The sequence below is a fragment of the Garra rufa genome, chromosome 19, assembly GCF_049309525.1.
Source record: "Garra rufa chromosome 19, GarRuf1.0, whole genome shotgun sequence".
Lineage (NCBI taxonomy): Eukaryota > Metazoa > Chordata > Actinopteri > Cypriniformes > Cyprinidae > Garra > Garra rufa.
Genome location: NC_133379.1, coordinates 18387173 through 18410799, shown reverse-complemented (window position 1 = coordinate 18410799; position 23627 = coordinate 18387173). Strand labels below are relative to the sequence as shown.

The window sequence follows — 23627 nt, the reverse complement described above, 5'->3', positions numbered from 1 at the left end:
AAGATCTTTGTCTTCCAGGCCCTGGAGTTGGTGCTTGGAGACACCACAGCGCTCACACTGCACCTCTTGGCCTCTGAGAGGTTGCTTTCTTCACCTCTCTCCCTGAGTCTCAAGGCAGCATCCGCATCTCAGCTGATCTGTAAAACTGACCCATGGTTGATCTCTCCCCCTCACACACTGCTTTAGCACCCTTGGAGTTATACAAAAACTCTTCAATCAGCCAAAAGCATTTAGTGACACAGCAACAAAAACCTCAAAATTTCTGATAATGCCGTTCTTGTAAAGTTATGCATGTGCAACATGACACAAAACAGTCCTACTGTTCTTTCTCTCTCTTTCCTTTTATACTCCCCACTGTCCCCCTCTACCCTCTTCTGCTCTCTCTGTCTTTCCTCTTTGCTCCCAGTTTCCCATCCTCTACTGTAAACGAGTCGCAACACGTTCTTGATAGTGTCGCTCCCTGCTAGTGTCGTCAGGAATCCCAGCAGTGAGCACGCAATCACAGACTGGGAACCTAGTGAGAGCACAGAAAACATAATGCTACACAGTTACACTTCCAATACAATGTGCAGCAGGTACAAAAGAGGGAGATAACTGAATAAGAAAAAGAGAAATAAAAGAAAAAGACAGGTAGAAATAAAGGAAGGAAGAAGGCTGAAAGATATAAAGGGTAGTAGAATTAAATAAAGAAGCAACCACAGCAAGAAGACATACAAACAGGATGGAAAAAGAAAGAACTATAGTAAGGTTAGTAGTAAGGACAAAATGCAGTAAGCTTAGAGGACAGAAGAAAGGAAGCTAGGAAGACGGATATACAGTATAGGCTGGAAGATGAAAAGAATACAATAAGATTTTAAAAAGAGGAAAGGAAGGAAGGAAGACATGTAGGAAGTTTGAAAAAGAAAGAAAAAGAAAGGAAGGAAAGAAAGAATAAATAAATAAAAGATGGAAGAAAAAAGAATAAGAAGAAAATGAAAAATAAAAAAGATGAAGACAAACTGACAGACAGAGAGGAAATTAGGAAGGAAGGTAAACAAACAGGAAGAAAGAGTGAAAAACACAGGAGGAAAGGAAGGAAAGAAGGTGAAGATATGAAGGACAAGAGAAGGAAGGAAGGAAGGAAGGAAGGAAGTGAAGATACGAAGGACAAGAGAAAGAAAGAAAGAAAGAAAGAAAGAAAGAAAGAAAGAAAGAAAGAAAGAAAGAAAGAAAGAAAGAAAGAAAGAAAAACAGAAATAAGAAATAAGAAATAATGACAGGAAAGAAGGAAAGACTGAAGAAAGGAAGGAAGGAAGGAAGGTAGGAAGGAAAGCCTGAAGGAAGGAAGGAAAGAAAGAAAGAAAGAAAGAAAGAAAGAAAGAAAGAAAGAAAGAAAGAAAGAAAGAAAGAAAGAAAGAAAGAAGGAATGAGAGAGGGAAGACAGACATGTAGAAAGGAAGAATTAAAATATATAGTAAGGCTAGGAAATAAGAAAGGAAGGAAAAAAGAGAATGAATGAACAAAAGAATGTAGAAAAAAGGATAATAAGAAAGAACAAACTGACAGACAGAGTAAAGGCAGAAAGGAAGTGAAAGATATTAAGGATACAAGAAGGAAAGAAAGAAAGAAAGAAAAAAAGAAAGAAAGAAAGAAAGAAAGAAAGAAAGAAAGAAAGAAAGAAAGAAAGAAAGAAAGAAAGAAAGAAAGAAAGAAAGAAAGAAAGAAGACAAACTGACAGACAAAGGAAATTATGAAAGGAAGTAAAAGATATGAAGGATACAAGAAAGGAAGGAAGGAAGGAAGGAAGGAAGGAAGGAAGGTAGGAAGGAAGGAAAGACTGAAGGAAGGAAGAAAGAAAGAAAGAAAGAAAGAAAGAAAGAAAGAAAGAAAGAAAGAAAGAAAGAAAGAAAGAAAGGAGAGAGGGAAAACACATGTAGGAAGGAAGAATGTAAAATATATAGTAAGGTTAGGAAGTAAGAAAGGAAGGGAAAAAAAGAATGAATGAACAAAAGAATGTAGAAAAAAGGATAATAAGAAAGAACAAACTGACAGACAGAGTAAAGGCAGAAAGGAAGTGAAAGATATTAAGGATACAAGAAAGAAAGAAAGAAAGAAAGAAAGAAAGAAAGAAAGAAAGAAAGAAAGAAAGAAAGAAAGAAAGAAAGAAAGAAAGAAATACAAGATGCTATAATGAGAATAAATCTGGAATAAATCTAGCAGCCCCACATGGACAATTTTAGAGGGTCCATCCGAAAGCTTAGGACACTGGTTGGCTGGAAGCCAGTCACATGATTCTTGAGATGAAAATATCAGAGGCCATAATAAATAAAACACAGTGTCAACATCACTCTACTTCCATCTTCTTCCCCCCTCCAAAAATATGACTATGGAGGAATATAGAGCTAAACTGGAAAAACTGACATTTATATGACACCGGCACTGGAATAAAAGATGACGGTAACACTGAGAGGAACACTGCTGGAATCTAAAATGTGCAGCAAACTAAATATGCATACAGTACAATTAATTAAATTTCACTGTCTCTTATCCCTTATGACTAATGCTGACAAGTTTCCTATGAATTTTGAGCTTTATAACATACAGGTTATGTCATGTCAGGGAACCCTGCTGAAAAAAACAGCTAAAACCAGCCTAGGCTGGTTGGCTGGTATTAGCTGGTTTAAGCTGGAAGTAGCTGGTTTTAGCTGGTCTCCCAGCCTAGCCAGGCTGGTCAGGCTGGTTTTAGCTGGTGGTTTTCCAGCCTGACCAGCTAAGACCAGCCTGACCAGCCTGGCCAGGTTGGAAAAATGGCCAAAACCCCTCTAAAACCAGCCTGGCGACCAGCTATGACCAGCTAAAACCAGGCTGGTTGACCAGCTAAAACCAGCCAACCAGCCTAGGCTGGTTTTAGCTGGTTTTTTCACCAGAGAATTCAATAAAGTTTTGAAAAAAAAAAAAAAAAAACAACAACAACAACAAAAAAAACAATAACGATACACTTCAAGAATTGATATTTTAGAAGACTGTCATGTTTCACTTCAATCAAAGAGTGAGTTCTAAGCCCCGATAACATGGCGGCAGTTTTACGGGTTCAAATCCATATGATTCAATGTGGCATTGTTGTGCATCTATACAAGGCACCAAAGCTCAGATAAGAGACGTGAGATATAGTATCATAAGTGTCTTCATAAGGGTTTCCTCAAAACAACCTTTTATCACCATCTTAATCGAGCAAGATGCACCAAGACCAAAATCTATCTGACATGATGTCATTGTGTAAACAAACCTCTCCTCATAATAATGCAACAACGTATCACATCATCTGTAAAAAAACAAAAAAAAACAAAAAAAAAACAAACATCAAGGAACCAGCATCTTGATCCCAAAAATAGAGGCATTTCGTACTTCCGTCAGCACAGAGGAATGTTTCATCAATACAACTAGAAGGTAAACAGTTGGGTGTTATGCCAGCACCCATGCAAGAAACTGGAATGATCGAAAGATGGTGACAAGAACGAAAGCATGACGGGGGAAGTGGAAGATTACGTGCCGTACGAGGTGAGTCACAAAACGCGCCGTGGTATCGGGACTTTGCCATGGGGCCTCTCATGACTCTAACCTCCTTGGAGCCATATCATCATTTAGCTGGCAGGAGTGCGTGTGTGTATGTGACCAAGGGGGCGGGAACTGGCATGTCCCAACACATGCAGTGTAGCCTCCACTTTAGAGAAGATCAAAGCGCCACGTTGTAGGCATAAACAGTGTGTGTGTGCATGTGTGGAAGTGCTTCCCTCACGACAGCTCTTTGCGGTGAGTGAATCTGTCAACGGTAATGACACTGAGCGGGATGTGTGGGTCACCCTCCCCTCGTTGCCAGGCGTGACGGGACATGTTACCCGACCTGCGCTCTCTTCTCTAGCAGCTATATGTGTGCATGTACACATGCAGAACTGTGGGACTACAGGTATCCGAATACAGGTGCCGTTCATTCAGAGGGGAACTCCCTTAAAAGATTATTTGCTCCTTGAAATGCAGTAAGGCTCCCGTATTAGATTTGCCCTGCCATACTGCAGAAGTGAATGCATTACATTTACTACACAGGTATTGAGCGTTTCTGGTGGGCGGGGCTGACATCACGGCATACAATACCACCAGTGCTATGTTGCAATATGCTGTTACAAGGAGTTGCGAACAAAAGAAGACGAAAGAGAAAAAATTGGGTGTATCAGCAACTTGTTCTGCTTTATTTTTGCTGTGAACCACCCACCTGGCAAGAAGCACGAAGCCCTCCAGCTCAAGGTGAAATAAAAGACTGCGGTGTGACACGCATTTGTATGGACGGGTTGCTCGCCGTAATGACAGCCATTCAAACAAAAACAATAGATATAGGAGACAATTGTCAAAAATGGGGCGCTTTCTCATTTCTAGTCTATCTTCCCGCTCTCTCTCTCTTGAAGTATTTGTCTTTTCATCCATTAAATAGCATCTGCTGTTTCTCAACATTGGTTGCCCCCAGGCGTTCGCTGCTCTGATCGGGTGGGTGGGGATGCCTGACATTAAGAGTAAATAAAGAGAACGTGGAGCCACCCGCTTAAAAGTCCTGGATTGGACTCTCCTGGATCTCTCCCCCTCCCGTGCCCTCACCAGGCCCCATCTATGCAATTTGCTGCACCCCCTTCCGTCACTTCCTTAGAGATCACAGCAGATAAGTGTAGCCCACCTCCCCCTCTACCAGCCTCCCGCTGTACCTGCACACCATCACACATATACACCGCCCCGAGACACTGCTGGCATTTCACGAGCTCGGTGAGCTTATCTTTGGAGACCTAATGGTTTTAAACACCCATCTGGTTGTTTAAATCTGCGTGTTTCTCCTTTGGGCATGGTGTGTGTGTGGGGAGATGGTGGATCTGAGTGGGAGGTAAGGGGATGCAGATCCCTGCATTTAACACTCGCTTGTTGACTTGACTGAGAGGTGAAGCAAGGGCATCTGTGAGGTGGAGAGGCACTGCAGAGGCAAGGATAGAGTGAAGAAAACGGATGTACTGCCGATTTCCACAAGCTGCTCAAATGCCCAAGTTTGGTGGTACCTTAATGGGCAGAGCCGTTGGGATCGTAATCTTGAGGAGGTGCTGACTAAAATGAGACCTGTGTGCAAAATCATTGGATGCAGATGTGAACAATCAGGCCCAAGCCTGTGCCCTCCCTAAGTTTTAAAGACAGCTTGAACTAGTGCTAGATCATCTGCGAACGATCAGGGTGCCCAGTCCCAGTGCCTGGGAGCAGGGCATGTTTCTAATGCAGATCTCCTTAAGGGTCGGAAAAGGGTCGAATCTTAATCTCTTTGAAGGTATATCTCTGAAAAAAATCACACACATCCGTAACGGTAAAGGAAGGATCTGTGGTTCCAGGTGCCCTCATCTACGCAAAGGCAAAGTGTGGGGTCTGAGACATCCGCCCCATCAGACGGGATGTCTCCAGGCGCTCACAAAACCTTGACCAATCCATGTCAGGAGGACCCTGTTGTACCACCGCAGTGGTCAGATTTTGGGCAGATGAGCTATTTGAACTTCTAACCGAGCTGCCATGTGTGTTGTAGTAAACAACCATCTGTGTTTGTGACCACAAGCAATAAGACGTGTGAATGAAAAGGCAGAGTGAGCGTGAGTGATTGCATGCATTGCGTGCTAAGGAGACTGAGGAAGAAATTATTCACAGGCAACCTGCATATGTTCGAGTACGAACTGATAAGTGCATAAGCTTTTGACACTGCATGTATTGCCCCTGTGTCCATTCGTATACGTTCAGGTGGTTAACGGTGAGATGGTGTGAATTCAGCCCTGCGCCGTTTCTGCTGTGCACAGCTATTACCATGGAAACCATTCAGAACAAGGCAGGAGATAGAGATAGAGAGAGAGACACGTTGCACCACATGAAAACAGAGACGTCCATGAGGTAGCCTCTGCTCAATCCGGAGGGAAACACTGCAGAGAGAAACAGGCAGCCGTTAGACCGTGCTTCAGAGGCAGAGTGACATTTCAAATGCATGCTCGCTTTCTAAGCTGTCAGGTTGTCCCATCACACAGCTGTCAATCATGTTTAGCCCCACCCCTACTGTATACCCTGCCTTTAGACTGCAACAGCAAATCCAGCCAGCCAGTGTTTGAATGATTTATGAATGAAAGGATGCCAGAAGATGCGTCCCCATCACAGTGTATCCCTGATGAGTGCGCAACGTATCAAAGATTCATCTCACCAGACAGAACAGGACATATAGTGATACGCATAGCAACACGGCAGCCAATAGGGTACAATTTAGCCCTGGCAAGTGCTGTGAGATGCCTTTTCACAGCTTACGCTAACCAAGGTGCATTGGATCACAGAGGCATTCACATGTCTGCCAAGAGATATGACAGAACAAACAAGCACAGGTAAAGCCAAATGGAATGAAGACAAAGACAAGGCAACAAGTTGCACATCTTGTGTTAAGGTTTACTTGCCTAATCCAAGATCCTCACAGGTGCATGTCATAATAGTATGGCTCATCCTGTTTATACCATCAGGGATGATCGGGATCATAATCCACGGTGTAGACCTTAAGCAGGGTATTTTCAATATTTAATTTGATGCAGTCAAAAACAAGGCTGGTGACTGGTTGAATGACTGGTCTTGTGGTCCAGGGTCAGAAATCTCTTTAAAATCTTCTGTCTCCTACACAATTATGACATTAAGGGCCAGATTTACTAAACAGGGAAAATTAGCGTTATAGCGCAGTTCCATAAAAACGCTGATGCAAGGGGAAAATTTTGCATATGATTTACTGACAATGTGCACATTAAAGACCACAGACGCAGCCGGATCATTTACATAATGACCAGCCCAATCTACCAAGGGCAGCGGAAATTACACTTATGCTTTTTTGGGGCGTTAAATAATGGTGCAAATACTAGTCATTTGAAGCATAATGTGATTAATTTTAATACTCTCCTCCCATACATTTTGCTCCTGAAAGGGAAACTCCTACAAATGCATATTCAATAAGGTCAGGCGCAAAAATAACTGTGTAAATAATCTTCGCTGTGCGTCTTTAGTAAATCCTGACAGTACTATTTTAACTCCAAAAGATGGTTTGCGCTGGAGCAAGCTATTAGTAGATCTTTCCCTAAGTGGAGGGCAAAAAACTCCTGCTTCTCAGAAAATACCCTGCAGGTCATTTTTGAAAGTTCTGTCTCATTTTTTTTCAATATACCTATAACAATGTCTCAAACTACGCCCTGATCTGCCAAGACAGTCTGCATTCAAACCAAATTATCGGAGTTACAGCTACAGCATGCTAATCCATTACCTTTTCTAGCTCTATACTATGTGACCCTGGACCACAAAACCAGTCTTAAGCAGCACAGCACATATGTAGCAATAGCCAAAAATACACTGTATGGGTCAAAATTATCAATTCTTTTATGCCAAAAATCATTTGGATATTAGTAAAGATCATGTTCCATGAAGATATTGTGTACTTTTCTTACCATAAATATATTAAAACTTACTTTTTGATTAGTAATATGCGATTTCCTCAATATTTCGATTTTTTTGCACCATTAGATTCTAGATTTTCAAATTGTTGTATCTACCCTAACAAACCATACATCAATAGAAAGCTTATTTATTTAGCTTTCAGATGTACAGATTTCAGAGAATTTACCCATATGGCTTTGTGGACCAGGGTCACATATATTTCTCTTTCTTCTATATATTCTAGTGTTATTTCTAGCATTCCAGCCACATATGATCTCATTAATCAGCAATAAGCCTGCGAGAGCAACTTCAGTGACAATGTATTGCTTTCCTACTGTATGATGTCATAAGTACAGCAACTTCGGCTGAAGTTTAATAACCCGACAACATCCACCAAACAGTCTTTTGTGCAGATCACCATGCCCTGTTTTGTCAGTGACGATCAAACAGGACTGACGAGTGCAATTACTCTACAAGGATGAAAGGGCAACGTTATAACAGGTAAACACACAAACCTCTGCCTCCATAAAACAGCAGCGTTATGCAGTATGCTTTTGTCTCCTCCCTATATGACAGTTATTCAAGTCTGTTATTCAACAAGTGGCACTCAGATATACCGCAGTCTTCGGATCATACATTAGAGTCTCACCCGAATGTGCGACAGATTGTTTTTGAGATAGTGTCAGGGAGAGATCTACTCCATCCATGTTTTTGCTCTCTTTCTCTCTATCGGTTTTAGTAGAACAGACAAACACACTCCCACACACTCTCACGCAGTTTAACAAACAAGCGCCCACATCTCCGTTGCAGCGTTAACACAAACATACGCATGCTGTTCGGCATTCAAAAACAGGCCAACGCGCGACCAGCCAATTGACACAAATGTATACATGCCCTTTCGGCAAAACGTAAACATGCAAGCGTGCAAACGCACGCATGGTTTCTTTTGGTTTAGTTTGTAAAAAAGGCAACTGGCGTAATGACATTTTACTAGGAAAGAGCGAAGAAACGGAGGCTCATGGGAAAGGGTCCAGTTCTTATCAATACCCCTCCGCACACAAAGACACACAAGTCCGCTCCCAGCTCCGAATTCTTCAAATCAAATCAAATTCCTTGCGTGCTCTCAGCTCGTCCTTTATCTGGAGAATGTACTTGAAGCAGAGCACAAACATGTCACAGTGAGGAAGCCAAAAGGCCCTATGCTCACCAAAAAAAAACGCATGTGCACCACACAAACCAGTCATTTGCATTTCTGTTTTCGCTTCTATGAGAAGAGCTGCGTCTTATCATAGGCCCAGCTTATCTCTTAATTTCTCTTCCAGTGTAGCAGGGCCTTCCTGAAAAACACAGAGCTGTGCTAGCGGCGAGCGTTCTCTGGGGTCAGTGGCTCTGCTGGTCGAAAATCAACGGCTTGAGTTTTTCTTTCAAAGGGGCCTAAGATAATTTGAGGGGAGAGCTGGTGAGAGATCAAGTGCGTGGCCCCCGGGTACGAGTGGCAGGACGGCCCCTTCGTGCTCAAGCTCCTTTGGGGGGAGGAAGGATTACAGGAAACCTGGAGCACAACTGGGCCGTCTCAGTGCGACAGGCAGACGGCCCGGTCACAGATATACGCTCCCTGCCATTCCAGTGACAGCATGATAGAAGAGCATGGATTCATTCGGACTGCTGTCCAGGCAGAATAAAAAAAAAAAAGAGGAAATAAATAAATAAATAAAAATGCAAGAGAAAATTGAATTAGACATGAAAGATGTACAACATACCAAGCTCTGGATAAAAGCTGATGCCCAGAAACTGAGCTGCGGCCTAGAAAAGATGAAAAAGCATAATTCATGGAAATATGACAGACTGCGAGGGAAGGTTTGGGAATGCTAGGCCAATGGAGGTTGCAGACCACAGAGAAGTTTTGTTTGCGGGATATGGAGCGTTCAGTCCTAACGCTCCCTTGCACCATGTCCCTGACCTTGGCTCACTTCTCCTCGCTGACGGACCACGCGGGGGAGAGGATTTGCATTCCACAGCATCCAGAGAATAAAAATAATGGCAAAATATGGTCACACATAGAAGTTGAATTCACAAAGTGCAAATTACAAAGCTGCTTCTGTGTTTAAATGAGTTTGCACACCAAGTTTTTCTGCAAGAGCCATATTAAAAATATCTCATAAAAATATCAGAGAAAAGTTTATTTTTCTTACTCGTTTCTTACTTGTTTTTAAGCATTACTTTTAAGGGTTAGTTCACTTCCAGAATAAAAAATTTCTGGTAATTTACCCCTATGTCATCCAAGATGTTTGTCTTTCTTTCTTCAGTCGAAAACAAATTAAGGTTTGAGAAAAGCATTTTTCTCCATAAAGTGGACTTCAATGGGAGCCACCAGGTTGAAGGTCTAAATTGCAGTTTCAATGCAGTTTCCAATCACAATCCCAGCTGAGGAATAAGCTCTTGTCTAGTTAAACAATTGGCAATTTTCTAAAAAATAAAAATAAAAATGTAAATCCTTTTTACCACAAATGCTCATCTTGCACTAGCTCTGGGTCCATGTCTTAATCGGAAAGGAAAGGCGAAAAGGCAGGAAGGTCATGCGCAGTTAGTTCTTCGTCATGTACTTTGGTTCAGAAAGGTAGGGATGAGAGAAAATCTCAAAATTTAAAGTTGTCCGACATCATTGTTTTACCTTTTTTTGTAAAGGCGTTTGACTTTCTTTCCATATTTGCTTTGTAAACACTGGGTTGTCACGCATGACCTTTCCAATGTGACTACGTAATATGTGAAGTTGAGGTAGTGCAAGACGAGCATTTGTGGTTAAAAAGTATCTTTTTTTTTTCTTTTTCTTTTTTTTAGCAAATTATTGCTAGATAAGACCCTTATTTCTCATGTAGAGCTTTTTGAAGTTCCATTGAAACTGCAGTTTGGACCTTTAAACCATTGGCTCCCATTAAAACCCACTATAAAAGTCCTGGAATGTTTTCCTCAAAAACCTTCATTTGTTTTCAACTGAAGAAAGAAAGACATGAACATCTTGGATGACATGGGGGTGAGTAAATTATCAGGAATTCTTTATTCTGGAAGTGAACTAATCCTTTAAATAAATATTGTTAGATTTATGCTCAACACAGAAGCAAAAAATGTTCCAATCGGTCAAGAAAAGAGAAAAATCAAATACCCTAAAAATTCTTACGTAATGTAGAGTCAATAAATTTATCTTGTTTTAAGGATGTTTAGATATTTGTACTGGAATACGAGACAAAAATACTGATTAAGAAAATGATTTTTTGCAGTGCTAACTATCTTTCAACAACAATATGAGAGAGTCCAGACGGAAGAGTGTGTGTTTTCATGGCGAGATAGACACGCTCCTGAACTCCTGAGTCTGGGCCACTCAACATGACATCAACAACATGGCCAGAGATTAATATAAGACAGGAATGAAAGCAAGACTTACGGTAAGCTGTATCTCCGCTGACACTCTGAACATGTACAACCATTGCCCAGATACTCGGCTCAAGCCAGTGCTCAAGATCTACAACTGGAGGTAAATCAATACAGAGGCAATATCTCAATCGAGTCTGTTTCAGTCAATGGAATTTTTCTTTTTCCACCTAAGATAAATCTAGCATTGCATTAGAAAGCGAAACGGCTTTCCATACATCAATAATACCAGAGAGCATCTCGAAACAAGACGAGAAGAAAATCATCCTGCATGCATACTTTCTTCCTGGCAACTTATCCGATGACAACTTGTTCTGGGAACGGGACCAGCCAACCGCATCGAGTTCACCTCTTGCTCCATGCAGTGGCATACAGGTGACTCTCACCTCACAAATCCAGAGGAAAGGGTGCAAAAGAAGAGACTATGAATATGAAAAAAAGTGAAAGGCAAGGGGGAAAAAAGCTGAAATGAGAGCTACAGAGCCAAAACAACACATGATAAAAACCACTAGGGAATATGAGTGTTGTTGACATGCTGTGACTAGTGTGGAAGGAAAAGCATCCATGTCACATTTCCTCCCAAAGCTCTCATAATAACTGGATTAATTATTCCACGTAAACAACAGATTCTACAAACACGTCGCTGAAGAGATTTCGCATTGGTAAACCCTGTGACCTGGCAGGCCCTTATGAAAAAAATTGCCAGGCAACCATAGTTTCCACCAAAATACAGGGGTAGCCTACTATAGTTATTGTTACTACAAGTTTCTACAATTATGCCGTCAGCAACACAATAATTTAAAGGGAGAGTTCACCCAAAAATTTAAATTTATGGTACTGTTGTATGCGTCAAAGACTGACACGGAAGAGAAATTGTTATTTTTGTTTTCTTTGTGCACAAAATGTATTCTCATAGCTTCATAAAATTATGGTTGATGTCACATGGACATGTCACTTTAATGTGTCTGTTGTGTTACTATGCAGGGTCAGAAAGCTCTCGGATTTCATCAAAAATATCCTAATTTGTGTTTTGAAGATTAACAAAGGTCTTACAGGTCTGGAACAACATGAGGGTGAGTAATTAAAGACAGAATTAAAATTTTTGGGTGAACTTTCACTTTAAGAGTGTTTCTTCAGCTCTGGCTGTCTGCCATCAGACCATGGATACAGGCAGTTATAGGCAATCAGTGCATAAGGGGGCATGCACAGTAATTTAATGCTAACTGTTACAACAGGAAAGAGCTGAAGAAGAGACAATCTACACACCAACTCAAAACAAGAACGGAAAGTTCAGGTGGCATTCAAGAGCTCAAAGAACCGCCTGCTTGTTTTAAATGATCAGTGTGGGAAAGGTTTGGGTTCTAGAGATGCACTATTTTATAAACTCTGTAAATAGAAGAAAATACTGTACCAGGCAGATCAAGCTCACTATGATGTTCGAAATATGGGAAGACAAATACAGTTGAGGTCAAAAGTTTACATACACCGTGCAGAATCTGCAAAATGGTAATTCTTTTACCAAAATAAGAGGGATCATGCAAACTGCATTTTATTTTTTATTTAGTACTAACCTGAATAAGACATTTCACTTAAAGAGATGTTTACTTATAGTCCACAAGATAAAATAATAGGTGAATTTATAAAAATGACCCTGTTCAAAATTTTACATACACTTGATTCTTAATACTGTGTTGTTATATGAATTATCCACAGCTGATTTTTTTTTTTTTTTTTTTTTAAGTGATAGATGTTCATGAGTCCCTGCCCACTGTTCATCAGAAAAAATTCTTCAGGTCCCTCAAATTCTTTGGTTTTTCAGCATTTTTGTGTATTTCCAACAATAACTGTATGTTTTTAAAATCCACCTTTTTACACTTGGGACAACTGAGAGACTCATATGCAACTAGTACAAAAGGTTCAAATGCTCACTGATGCTTCAGAAGGAAACCCAGTGCATTAGGAACCAGGGGTGAAAACTTTTTGAATATAAAGATCAGGGTAAATTTAACTTATTCTGTCTTCTGGGAAACATGCAAGTATCTTCTGTAGCTTCTGAAGGGCAGTACTACATGTAAAAAATAATTATATGTGTATATATATATATATATATATATATATTAGTGGTGGGCCGTTATCGGTGTTAACGTGCTGCGTTAACGTGAGACTCTTATCGGGCGATAAAAAAAAATATCACCGTTAATCTATTCTCAAAGTTGGGTTGGGAGCTGGGTCTATACTACGCAAGCTATGATGACTTTCACCTTGATATTTTAGCGCAGATGTATACCTAGCCGAATTGCACTGTAGGGGGCGAGAACGAGTCTTCGAAACTGTGTGTATGCCCAGTGGTGTAGTGGAGGGTATACGCAGGTATACCCACTTCTTTATCAGACGGATTTGCGTATACCCACTTCTAAATCCCCTCTAATGCGCACCATTAGTGCCCCCCCCCCCCCCCATTTTGTAGATTCTGCAAGTTGTATGTAAACTTTTGACTTCCACTGTATGTGGGGTTTAAGTGAATGTCTCTCTGAGAGGAACTGACCATCTTCAGAAATGTTTTGATGGCATTTTCTTTTTCCTTTTATATCAATACAATACATATTAAAGTAGAAGGTCTGTCCAAACTTTTGGTCTGTACTGTATATTTTTCTGTTTATTAAAGTTTTTACTCTACATTTGTGCAGTTTTCAGTGGGTTAGTGATTTTTTAAAATATATATAAATTAAAAAATAAATATTTTTTAAATGGGTTTTTATACAAAAACTGCTTTTTTATGTAAAATTCACTTTATAAAAAACCCACATTTCTAACTTAAATTCATGGGGATAACATGGATAATTTCACATGGTTTAGTTTAAGATTTTTGCCCATCTTTTGGAAAATCCAGTTTTAAAGGTAAAATAACTTTTACCAGTAGGTGGCTTCAGGGCTCCACTATCTGCTCTTTGCAATTTGACCACCTGAAAGATATTTTTTCACAAGTTTTTTTCAGTTGAATTCATATCTACAGTACAGACCAAAAGTTTGGACACACCTTCTATATATATATATATATATATATATATATATATAAAGAAAAGGTTGAAATCTGATGCACATAAACATGTCCAAGTTGAAGAAACTTTGTCCTGGTTGGAAGAGGCAACACATGAAAACACAACATCAGCAAACCAATTAAATTCATCTTAGGCAGGTGTTCGTGCAAACTGATCAGATGCAGTCCATTGCAACACATTACAAAAGTCAAATCTGCGTAATGATATCAAAGGCAACAATTCATCATCATTTCAAATAAAAGCTTTTCCAAACAAACATTCTGGTCATTGTCGCTTACTGTACTGCTACAACGTTTGCTGTAATGTGAAATGTGTCATTGCATGGGCTGGGCTTTAAAATAAATGAGGCCTGATAAATAGTACTGTGATCTGGTTTCAATCACATACAGGTCCCTGCATTCATCAAACTCTCTCCTTATGGACAGCTAACTGCCCCATCACACACAGCAAAATCCTTCTCTGTCCACCTCTTAACACAAGCAAAGAAACAACTATTCATTCTTTTTTAAGCCCTTTCATGTTAAGACACACATCAATCCACTCCTACGACATACCTGAGGAAGCAAACACTGGCGGTCGATGTGCATGGAGTGTGCAGCAAACATGGCCGGACATGTCCCTCGAGTGGAGCGCAAGGCTCGCAACGGGAGTGTAGGCAGACCCCCTTTTCAACAATCTGGCACTCCGAACACAAACATACGGATGCCCTTCCCATGCTGCTTTGTTCCCAAACTTTACGATTTGTCAGGTTCCTGTCACAAGCACTGTCTGCATTATTCCCGACACATATTATGACGGACTGCTGAACACATATGTATACAGAAGCAAGCAAACGGAAACACAATACAACATGTATGTTATGGAGCTATTGGTCAGACATGTTCAGTTTTATGAGCAAATAACTACTGAGCTCATAACCCAAAGCTTGCAGGTTCAAACCCTATAGACCCTGATGACTTTTTTTCAAGGATACTGGAGGAAAATCTGCAGAAATCTGTTGATGCAAACATGGTGTTAAAAGTATATATGCTGCAATCTCCTGCTGCTTCCACCATTTCCTTTGCATATCACATAATAGGTGCCAACATCATAACATATTTTTGTATCTGTGACAATGTGACAAATATAAATATTGACAAATCTAACATCCTCTTCAATAAATTAATTAACTGAGACAACAGTATGGAAACTCATTTTCTGCTCAATCTCAAAGGGATAGTTTACCCAAAAATGAAAATTCTGTCATTAATTACTCACCCTCATGTCTTTCCAAACCTGCAAGACCTGTAAGTTCATTTTCAGGAACACAAATTAAGATATTTTTTATGAAATCTGAGAGCTTTCTGACCCTGCATAGACAGCAATGCAACTGACACATTCAAGGCCTTGAAATTCAGTACGGACATTGCTAAAATAGTCTATGTGACAATAGAGGTTCAGGTGAACGTGATTTCACCAAGTACAACATGTTCCTGGATCAACATCTTTGTTGATCCTGGAACAACATTTCAATCAACCAATTATAATTGAGGAATAACTTTTCAGGAAATGTTAGTTTTAGACTTACAATCAGAGTTAGATGCTTCTACACCCTTGTTAATTAGCTATCATGTCCCTCTGATTTTAGGAATAAATTATGGTTAGGGTTAGGTTTAGGGGTTGGAATTGGGTTAAGTCTATATTTTTGGACACTAATGTTGATCCAGGATCAGCAAAAGATGTTGATCCTGGAACATGTCTTACTTGGCAAAATCATGGTGACCAGAGGTTCAACAGGTTCAGAATATATTTTTTATAAATTTGAATATAATATATAGTTGTAAGTCTGAATATATAAATGTAAATTGTGAATATATAGTTATAATTCTGAATGTATAAATATAAATTCCAAAATGTAGATATAAGTCTGAAAATATAAATGTAAATTGTTAACATATACTAAAGTTAATCATGAATGTATAGTTATAATTTAAAAAAATATAATTGTAAATCAAATTATAAATTAAAATATTTTTGATGAAATTCAAGAGCTTTCTGACCCTGCATAGACAGCAATGCAACTGACACGTTCAAGGCCTAGAAAGTCAGTATGGACATTGTTAAAATAGTCCATGTGACACTAGTGGTTCAACTGTAAAGTTATCAGAATATATATTTTTTTAAATATATAAATGTAAATCAAAATATATAGTTGTAAGTCTGAATATACAGAATTAAATCAGAATATATTTTTATAAATCAGAATATATAATATAAATCAGAATATACTTTTATAAATCTGAATATCTGAAAATCTGAAATATATACATGTAAATCAAAATATAAAGTTGTAAAGTTGTATAAATCTGAATATATAAATGTAAATCAGAATATATAGTTGTAAGTCTAAATATACAGAATTAAATCTGAAGATATTTTTATAAATCTGAATATATAAATGTAAATCAAAATATAAAGTTGTAAGTCTGAATGTATAGCATTAAATCTGAAGATATTTTTATAAATCTGAATATGTAAATGTAAATCAGAATATATAGTTGTAAGTCTGAATGTATAGCATTAAATCTGAAGATATTTTTATAAATCTGAATATATAAATGTAAATCAAAATATAAAGTTGTATAAATCTAAATATATATATGTAAATCAAAATATAAAGTTGTAAAGTTGCATAATTCTGAACATATAAATATAAATTCTGATATGTTGATATAAGTCTGAAAATATAAATGTAAATGGTTAAAATATTTTTTTTAAGTTAATCATAAATGTATAGTTATAATTAATAACTATACATTATAAGTTATAATAAATGAAAATAAGAATTGAAAATCAGAATATAAATTAAGATATTTTTTGATGAAATCCAAGAGCTTTCTGACCCTGCATAGACAGCAATGGAACTGACATGTTCAAGACCCAGAAAGTCAGTATGGACATCATTAAAATAGTCCATGTGACACTAGTGGTTCAACTGTAATGTTAAGAAGCTACGAGAATACTTTTTGTGCAAAGAAAATGAAAATAATGACTATATTCAACAATTTCTTCTCTTCTGTGTCACCCTTCGACGCATGTTCAAGAGACAACTCGGAAAAGTTAATTTTTTGATGAACTATCCTTTTAAGGTGTTGACAAAATAACCACATATGATATGTTTTTAGTTATTTTAAAGTAATTGTGTATGTCGCAATCGTGATACGTCTCTGTCAGATGTGAAATATGGAAACTGGAGCATCTGGAAGAAGAATGACTTTGATTTTGAAAATATATCTATACATATCTGACAGTATTGACAAAAAGTAGCAGCAGTGAAAGACGCATGCAAAATAACAAAAAGGGTTTAGTCTAATAATTATTTAAAGGTGCCATAGAATGGAAAACTGTGTTTAGCTTGGCATAGTTAAATAATAACAGTTCAGTACATGAACATGACATACCATGAGTCTCAAACACCATCGTTTCCTCCTTCTTATATAAATCTAGTGTTTGCAAAAGACCACCGAAAAATAGGTCAATTCCAACATAACACCGACTGTTACGAAACATCCCCGGGATCGTTAATAGTTACGCCCCCAACATTTGCATCGCCCAATCATCAGTAACGTCAGTACATCAGTAAAATAAGGCAAGCCACTGAAGGGACACGGTTAGCTTAATGCTAGCGCTAGCCTGTTACATTGCAGTACAAAAGATTTCACTTACCACATTAACAGAGAGATGACTGCGCTGATGATGGTGAATGATGGAGAAATAACTGCGCTGATGATGGCGAATGATTTACAGATCCTGAGTATCATTGTCAAGCAGCTGAACTTGTGTGGTAAGTAAGCACTCCCTCTGCATTATAACGTTACACAGAGCACATACGCACCTTTAATCAACGTGAGATATTGAGTTATGGCTCTGCTCATGACTAAATTTGTTCCTGGACTTAACAATTTGACAATGCAGTTTGACTTTTTTTTTTTTTTTTTTTTTGTGGTGGTGGAGAATGCGGGCACATATTATGCAATAAGATACAAAATCGCAACCCACATGGACCAAATGTTAACTGCACCATGGTATCCACAAAACAAGACATATGTAATGTAAATATCCAGCTACATAGCTAATGTCATGATTATTTCATATGTCAAATGTAAGGCCATGCACACTACATTATGCAAAAGCATACAAATATTCCTGATAGTTTGCATGCAATACAATGAGAGCTTTTCAAGCACCAGCTATTCAAGGAATTGTTTACAGAAACACAGCCCGTGTCTTTAGCAACCATGGCATCATATTAATAGGCCTCGGGAAATGACAAGTTAGACGTTTGCTGATCACGCTACAGATGCTGCAATGTCCTGCAGACATGTGCATAGCAGCATGTATGCGGTTTGAGACCGGGGACAGAAGACGTGCAGGTGTAGTAGGAGGTCACCTCCCGGGTGTCCTTTAGCCGCACACTATGCGTGAGTCCTGAGTGGCAGGATTGTACACATGCCATACTGCAGTGGGAAAGCGCAGAGACTTACTGATGAATAGTTGATGAGAAGCTTCTAGGCAGAAAGCAGAGGGGCAAATCTTTCCATTCAGCTACAATCTCTCCCTCTCTCTTTCAGTCTTATTTACATCACATACACTCCTCTGCTTCTACATCTCCACTCCTTTTTCTGCTTGCCGGCAAGGCTGTAAACTACTGGGCTTTATTGGAAGGCTCTGTGTTTGGATAATGACAGAGGAGAAAAACCATACTGAATGTTCTTCACCCTCAGATCAGAGAAGAGGCTGTGTTTGTAGCCAGGGTCAATGACATAAAAGAGTGTCCATGATAAAGGAAAGGAAATCTTTAAATGGGAAGGAAAGTTTAGAACCAGGGTTATTATAGTTAACTAAAATTAAAACCATAAAAGAAGAAAAATAGTATAAAGTGCCAAAAAGGAAAAAAATATAAAATCTGAATATATAAATGTAAATTGTGAATTTATAGAAGTAAATCAGAATATATATATATATATATATATTTATTTATTTATTTATTTTAATAAATCTGCATATATAAATGTAAATCAAAATATATAGAGGTCTTAATATATATGATTAAATCAAAATGTATTGTTATAAATCAGAATATATAAATGTAAACCAAAATATATATTGTACATTTGTATAAATCTGAATATATAAATGTAAATCAGAATATATATATAGTTATAAGTCTGAATAAATATAGAATATATAGAATTAAATCAGAATATATTTCATAAATCAGAATATATAAATGCAAATGAAAATATATAGTTGTACATTTTTATAAATCTGAATATATACATGTAAATCAACATATATAGTTGTAAATTTGTATAAATCTGAATTAAATCTAAATATATTTGTATAAATGAGAATAGAATGAGGTGTGTCCAAACTTTTGGTCTGTACTGTAAATGTAACAGAATATATAGTTGTACGTCTGAATATATAGAATTAAATCAGAATATATTTTTTATAAATCAGAATATATAAATGTAAATAAAATATATAGTTGTACATTTTTATTAATCTGAATATACAGTAGTCAACATTCGAAGTGGATCAAAACCTTTCATCAAATTTGTCCTGAAACCAAAAAGAATACCCGTTCTTATCTTAGAACAACTTTTGATAAACTTTTTTGATCCACTTCGAATGTTGACTACTGTATATATAAATGTAAATCAGAATATATAGTTGTAAGTCTGAATATATAGACATAAATCTGAATATGTATTTATGAATCAATAAATAAATATAAATAAAAATATAAAGTTGTAAATTTTTGTAAAGCTGAATATATACATGTAACTCAGAATATATAGTTGTGAATTTGAATATATATAATAAATCAGAATATATTTTTATAAATCAGAATATATAAATGTAAATCAAAATATATAGTTGTAAATTTGTATAAATCAGAATATATAAATGTAAATCAGAATATATATAATTGTAATTCTGAATATATATAATTAAATCTGAATATATTTTTATAAATTAAAATATATAAATGTAAATTAAAATATACAGTTGTACATTTTTATAAATCTGAATATATAGAATTAAATCTGATTTTTTTTATAAATAAGAATATATAAATGTAACTCAAAATATACAGTTGCAAATTTTTGAAATCTGAACATATAGTTGTAAGTCTGAATATACAGAATTAAATCTGAATATATTTTCTTAAATCAGAATATATACTGTAGATGTAAATGAAAATATATAGTTGTAAATTTTTATAAATCTGAATATATACATGTAAATCAAAATATATAGTTGTAAGTCTGAATATATAGAAGTAAATCTGAATATTTATTTATGAATCAGAATATATAAATGTAAATCAGAATATGAATATAAAAATCTTAATATATAAATGTAAATTATGAATACATAGAAGTAAATCTGAATATATAATATATAATATAACTCATGATTTTAATTTTATAAAACGTTGTAATTTTGTAGACAAAATACATATTAACAAGCAGTGAATCAGCTTTGTTAAAACTGTATTTTACGAGGAAAATCAAAATGGTTTTAATACGTAGTTTTGGGTCACTGACCTGTGCTCATACAGCATGAAAACATGAAGTTCATTCACTGTTCAATGCCTCACCTGTCATGACATCCTTCACCTGTCACATATGTTTCTATGTTACATCTGCACCAGATACATTATTTACTACGGGGGAAAATGCACTCAAGGCAGGGATCAAGCAAACATTACTTTTAGTGAAGATGACATGGAGAGAATGAGCACTCGAACATATGGGACCCTGAGATCTGAGAGCCCAGTTTGCATTTAGTCCAATAAACAGCCAAGTAGATAGACAGCTGGGTTTATTCTACACTTAAGAGCAAATTTCACCTCCAGAATAATTCTAAACACCATCACAGTGATAAACAAGCATGACAACCTAAAAGGGATAATACAGGGAATTTCCCACAAGAGAAAATAAGGAAAGAAACATTGCAACAGGGCAGGAAATTACTAAATAATGCTTCGAGGAATCTATAGCTTTCAAGGCAGACTGCTGGATATGAGTGCAGCGATACCAGTGATACTTTCCAAGAGGATTAGTTTATCCAAAAGCGAATGCCAATGTAATTCTATAGGCTGAAAGTTTCATTCTTGAACTGATTCCATTTTGGAATTTTTTAAGAAGGCAACAGAAAACATTTTAATAGCAAACAGCAAAGACTAACACAAAAAAGTCGACTCCCGACGCCCCTCCACCCAAATACTCCCAGCTAAACATTCAAGCAGCCCCTCGGTTTATTTTCCCTGTGAAGGTCTTGTGAAAAAAAGGGGCCACGAGTTCAGTTAAAACTAATATTTGCCAGATCGCCTCCGAAGATCGCCGCTTCCTCTAATAGTGATGTAAGTTTTCATGCCAGCTGCAGCTAAGTAATTGTCATAAAAGTGCACGTCTCTTTCTGTCATCAACCTGAAAGCTTAAGTGATTATGCTGAAAGAATTTAAACAAGCGTTTAGAATATTAAAGCCAAGAGCAAATAAAACCACAAGCAATTGAAAAATTAGATTAAATGACCACAATTGCCAAGTTCGCATAAATAGATCCTGTGGATACAGTTGTTTTGGTGGCAAACTTCAACAGCACTTTGACTCACAATACAGGTCAATTAGTCATTATAAACCACACCTGAAACATATCCGATTCGATGAATGAAAATTCTTCTACCTGATTTTCTGTCAGGTGTGTCTCTAAATGAAACAAATGTCATGCATGACCGACCTAGGAGTATGAAAACTGGTTTGCCAATAAAATTAGACAAACAAAAATAAATGAAATCCAAATATGAAAATCTGTCTGTGTGTGTGTGTGTGTGTGTGTGTGTGTGTGTGTGTGTGTGTGTGTGTGTACCTGGTATTCATCACGTTGTGGGGACCAAATGTCCCCACAAGGATAGGAATACCAGTAAATTTTGACTTTGTGGGGACATTTCTCAGGTCCCCATGAGGAAACAGGCTTATAAATCATGCACAATGAGTTTTTTTGAGGAAGTAAAAGTTTGCACAATCTCCTGTGAGGGCTAGGTTTAGGTGTAGGGTAGGTGTAGGGCGATAGAAAATACGGTTTGTACAGTATAAAAACCATTACGCCTATGGAATGTCCCCATAAAACATGTAAACCCAACATGTGTGTGTGTGTGTGTGTGTGTGTGTGTGTGTGTGTGTGTGTGTGTGTGTGTGTGTGTGTGTGTGTGTGTGTGTAAAAATAAATACTTTTATTGACCAAGTACTGATCAAAAGCAACAGAAATAGACTGCTGTTTAAAAGTTTGGGATTAATAAGATTTGCAATGTTTTTTAAAGATCATCAAGACTCATTACTGAAAAAAACAGTAATATTGTGAAATATTATTGCCATTTAAAATAATGGCTTCCTAGTTTAATATACTTTAAAATATAATTTATTTCTGTGCAGCAAAGCTGAATTTTCTTCTTCTTTACTCCAGTCTTCAATGACACATGATCCTTCGGACATCATTCTAATGTGATAATTTATTATCAATGTTATATTTTTTGGAACTTGTGAAACGTTTTTCAAGATTTTTTTATTAATAAAATGTTAAAAAGAACAGCATTCGTTTGAAATAGAAATCTTTTTAACAATATATACTACTGTTCAAAAGTTTGGGGTCAGTAAGATTTGTAATGTTTTTTAAAGGTCATCAAGACTCATTTATTTGATCAAAAATACTGAAAAAACAGTAATATTGTAAAATATTATTGCAATTTAAAATAATGGCTTTCTATTTTATTATACTTTAAAATATAATTTATTTCTGTGATGCAAAGCTGAATTTTCCTCAGTCTTTACTCCAGTCTTCAGTGACACATGATCCTTCAGAAATCTTTCTAATGTGATCATTTATTATTAATGTTATACATTTTTTGAACCTATGAAACTTTTTTAAGGTTTCTTTTATGAATAAAATGTTAAAAAGAACAGCATTTATTCAAAACAGAAACGTTCCCTTCCGTGGGAACTCGAACTGCGTCCTCTAGTGGACACTAGAGGATGCAGTGTCTCATTCCCCTTCTCAGGCAACCATGGTTACATACATAACCTGAGACGTTCCCTTCCGAGGGAACTCAAACTGCATCCTCTAGTGTCCTCTAGAGGACGCAGTGTCTCGTTCCCCTTCTCAGGGAACCATGGTTACATACGTAACCTGAGATGTTTTTTAACAATATACACTACTGTTCAAAAGTTTGGGGTCAAGCAAGAATGTGTTAAATTGATAGAAAAGTGATAGTAAAGACTTATATTGTTAGAAAAGATGCCTATTTAAAATAAATGCTGTACTTTTAAACTTTTTAATTAAAGAATCTTGAAAAAAGTATCACAGGTTGTTGACACTGAAGACTTTGCATCATAGAAATAAATTATATTTTAAAGTATATTAAAATACAAAACTAAATAAATAAATACAGCCTTGGTGAGCAGAAGAGATTAAAAAACATTTAAAAACATTAAACATTTTAAGAACATTACAAAACTTTTACTATTTCAAATAAATGTTTTAATCCTGTGAATTCTACTAAGCAGCAAAAACTGCTTTCAACATTGATTATAATAATAAAAGC

The 23627-nt window shown here is 36.9% G+C and overlaps 1 protein-coding gene across 3 annotated transcripts in view; it reads right to left on the bottom strand.

The window, feature by feature from the left end:
* Positions 1-23627, bottom strand: part of nrg2a (neuregulin 2a) — a 122033-nt gene that overhangs the window by 80355 nt on the left and 18051 nt on the right. The gene's annotated exons all lie outside the window — the stretch shown is intronic.